The sequence below is a fragment of the Myotis brandtii genome, unplaced genomic scaffold (genome assembly GCF_000412655.1).
Source record: "Myotis brandtii unplaced genomic scaffold, ASM41265v1 scaffold4, whole genome shotgun sequence".
NCBI classification, from domain to species: domain Eukaryota; kingdom Metazoa; phylum Chordata; class Mammalia; order Chiroptera; family Vespertilionidae; genus Myotis; species Myotis brandtii.
In genome coordinates this window covers 3,515,054-3,519,587 of record NW_005365371.1, presented here as the reverse complement: position 1 = coordinate 3,519,587, position 4,534 = coordinate 3,515,054, and positions in this window count along the sequence as shown.

Sequence of the window (4,534 nt, the reverse complement as noted above, 5' to 3'; positions counted from 1 at the left end):
CAACCACATCACAATTACAACTGAAATACAGAACAACCATCATTCAGAACCACCTAAAATCTGGCTGAATGGAAGTCCTACAAATAGAGAAGTAAAGAAGAAAGCACATTGAGGCTGGAAGGAGGGGCAGAGGAGTGGACTGGGCTGGTCTGACACCCATGTGTGGCGTTTTTTAATCTGGAGGGATATCTCCAAAGACTCCTGTGAGAAGCAGGGGGTCCCCGTCCCACACCTGACTCCTAGACCAGGATTCCAGAGCTGGGAAGAGAAGTCCCCATAACTGCTATAAAAACCAGCTGGGATCGTGGCTGAGTGACACAGAGGCTGCTGGAGTCCCAGGTGTTCCTCTTAAAGGGCCTGCGCATGAACTTATATGATCCCGCTTTCTCTGAGCTCCAGGGCTGGATGGTGGCTTTGGAGGAATCCAGGAACATATGAGGAGGAACTGGACTGTCTGGCATTGGGGCAGGAACTCAGGGGCAGCTTTCTCCCAGACAGGGGTGTTCACAGGAGTAGTTGTTCCTGTGCTGGGACCTCCCCTGTTACAGAACTGACTAGCAGCCATAGCTGAGTTTCCATCAGCTTGGGCCACACTGTGTGCTCTGCCCAGGTGACTCCCTGAGACCCTGCCCCATCCAATTTGCAGCCTCACCCAAGCTGTTTGCAGCTGCTTTTCCATATCAATGGCCTGTCCTGTTTCAGGCTTCAGACTTTGCTAAAATATCTTAAGCAGCAGCTGGAGTCATCATGCCCCAAACCTATCAATAAAAGGCCCACCACCCTGCCTACTTCACAGTTGGGCTTTTCCTGGGCACCTCCTAGCTCTGCAGATCTCTCTGTAGCTTCTGCTGGTGGCCCCAGGCAGTAGCTGGATTTGTAACCTCCTGGGAGGTCCCAGAGCCAGTGCACCCAGTGGACAGCTTCAGACCATACCAGAGTACAACTCCTCAGATCCACAAGTGACACACTCAAGGGGCAGACTCAGTGAGCACCAAAGCCCCAAATGAAGCAAGTCCTGCTCCATAAGGGTGTCTCCTGCACAGAAGCTCTTTCATTATAGACACAGCTGGTTCTCAGAGCCAAATGACCTGGAGGTCAATTTCTCCCAGTGATGCCAACAGCAATCAAGGCTCAACTACAACAAAACTGCACACAGCCCACACAGGGGTGCACCTAGAGTGTTCAGCTTAGGTGACTCAGGAGACTGAGCCACTGGGCCCTACAGGACACCTAATACATAAGGCCACTCTACCAATTCCAGGAGACATAACAGCTCTACCTAAAATACAGAAACAGATACAGGGAAGCGGCCACAATGCAGAGACAAAGAAACATATTGTAAATGAAATAAATGTAAGCAAGCAAACTACTGCATACAGAGTTCAAAACGATGGTTATAAAGTTACTCAAGGATCTTAATGAGAGCTTCAAGGGCCTTAGTGAGACTTTCAAAGATCTTAGTGAGAATCTCAAAGACATGAAAAAAGACCAGTCAGGAATTAAGCATACACTAACTGAAATAAAGAATCATTTACAGGGATTCAACAGTAGAGTAGAGGATTCCAAAAATCAAATCAATGATTTGGAATACAAGGAAGCAATACAACAATACCCAATCAGAAGAGCAAAAAGAAAAAAGAATCCAAAAATATGAAGATAATGTAAGGAGCCTCTGGGACAACTTCAAGTGTACCAACATTCACATTATGAAGGTGCCAGAAGGAGAAGAGAGAGAACAAGATATTAAAAACCTATTTGAAGAATAATGACGGAAAATTTCCCCTACCTGGTGAAAGAAATAGACTTACAATTCCAGGAAGCACAGAGAGTCCCAAACAAGAGGAACCCAAAGAGGCCCACGCCAAGACACATCATAATTAAAATGCCAAGGGTTAAAGGCAAAGAGACAATCTTAAAAGCAGCAAGAGAAAAGCAGTTAGTTACCCACATGGGAGCACTCATATGACTGTCAGCTGATTTCTCAACAGAAACTTTGCAAGCAAAGTGATGAATAGCAAGGACCTACAACCAAGATTACTCTACCCAGCAAAGCTATCATTTAGAATTGAAGGTCACTTAAAGAGCCTCACAGACAAGAAAAAACTAAATAAGTTCATTACCACCAAACCAGTATTACATGAAATGTTGAATGGTATTCTTTTTTTTTTTTTAAATATATTTTATTGATTTTTTACAGAGAAGAAGGGAGAGGGACAGAGAGCCAGAAACATCGATGAGAGAGATCGATCAGCTGCCTCCTGCACGCCCCCCAGTGGGGATGTGCCCGCAACCAAGGCACATGCCCCCGACCGGAATCGAACCTGGGACCCCTGAGTCCGCAGGCCGACGCTCTATCCACTGAGCCAAACCGGTTTGGCTGAATGGTATTCTTTAAGAAAAAAATAAATGAATAAGAAGTCTAATGAACAAAATAAGCTAATGAATAAAATAGAATCAGAGGCATGGAAACATGGAACAGACTGATGAATCTCAGAGGGAAGAGGGGTGGGGGGCAGGAAGAGATTAACCAAAGATCTTATATGCATACTAGAGGCCCGATGCATGAAAATTTGTGCAAGAGTAGGCCTTCCTTCCCCCAGCTGCCAGCACTGGTTTCCCTCCAGCACCTGGGACCCGGGCTTCCCTCCTCCCAGTGATAGTGCAGCCTAAAAACCCAGTTCCTAGCCCAACTGGAGGCAGCCTTGGGATGTGGAGTTTAGAACTAAAGGGTATCAGGAGAACTGTATAGAATAAATGATAATGTCACTAAAGAGACAGATAGCGTCATTGGTGACGTTTACCAAACATTTAAAGAAGAATTAACACCATCTTTTTTAAAACTCTTCAAAAAAAGTAAAGAGGAGAGAACACTTTCTATCTCATTCTATGAGGTCAGCATTATCCTGGTACTAAAGCCAAAGATAGTATAAGAAAAGAAAACCACAGGCCAATATACTTTATGAATATTGATGGAAAATCCTTAAGAAAATACTAGCAAACTGAATTCAGCAGCATATTAAAAGAATTATACAATATGACCAAGTGGGACTTATTCCTGGAATACAAGAAGAGTTTAATATATGAAGACCAGTCAATATAACATACTACATTACTAGAAAAACACACACGATTACCTCGATTGATGCAGAAAAATGTATTTGAAAAAAATCCAATACCCATTTATGATAAAAAAATACTCAATAAATTAAGAATAGAAGGGAAGTTCCCCAATATAGTCCTAAAGGCCATATATGAAAAACAAACACAGCTAATATCATATGCAATGGTGAAAGATGGAAAGCTTTTGATCTAAGATCAGGAACAAGAAAAGGATGCTCACTTTTGTCACTTCTATTCAATATAGTGCTGCAAGTTCTAGACAGATCAATTAGGCAAGAAAAAGAAGCAAAAGGCACCCAAATTGAAAAAGAAATAGCCCTAGCTGGTTTGGATAGAGCATTGGCCACAGACCGAAGGGTCCTGGGTTCGATTCTGATCAAGGGCATGTACCCCTGGAGGGAAGCCCGGGTTGCAGGCTTGATCCCCGGCCCTAGTCAGGATGGGGTCAGAGGCAACCAATCGATGTGACTCTCTCACATCGATGTTTCTCTCTCTGTCTCTCCCTCTCCTTTCCACTCTCTCTAAAAAATCAATGGAAAAATATCCTCGGGTGAGGATTGTCAAAAGGTATCTGGTCACAGATGACATGATCTTACATGTAGAAAACTAAAGAATTTATACATAAAAAACAAAGAATTTAGGAAAGGTACAAGATACAAAATCAACACACAAAAAATCAGTTGTACTGCTATACACTAGCAAAGATCAATCTGATAGGAAATTAACAATTCCATTTAAAATAGCCTCAAAATAGCCCTGGCCCATTTGGCTCAGTGGAGAGTGTTGGCCTGTGGACTCAAGGGTCCCAGGTTCGATTCTGGTCAAGGGCACATGCCCGGGTTTCGGGCTCGATCCCCAGTAGGGGGCGTGCAGGAGGCAGCCAATCAATGATTCTCTCTCATCATTGATGCTTCTCTCTCTTCCTCTCCCTTCCTCTCTAAAATCAATAAAAATATATAAAAAGAGAAAAACTTAAAAAAATAAAATAGCCTCAAAATAATAAAATACTCAGGAAGGAGAGAGGAATAGTAAGGAAGTACAAAAGTGAAAAAAACACCTCACCATTTAACGGTAAGCCCTGAGTGCTTCTCATTTCCAAACTTAATACAGTGAGTTCAGGGGAAGCCCAATTTCAGGGATGTAAGGGAGTGTGTGAATAAAAAGAGCCAGTTCTTCATATGCTATCTTGTCTCTCTCCCACCCCCAAGCAGTTTCTGGATTTTGCATATTGGCCCATGGCTTATATGATTTGCCCAACACTGACTGGACTCAGGATAGATGAATACCTACTTATCTATTGGTTACCAACTTCAACTCTAGGTGTCTGCCAGGGGGCGCCAGAACCCAGGACTATGGCATTCCTTTCTGAATAGTCCATGCTGCTCCAGGGTTTGTAATCTCTTGGCTCAGTTGG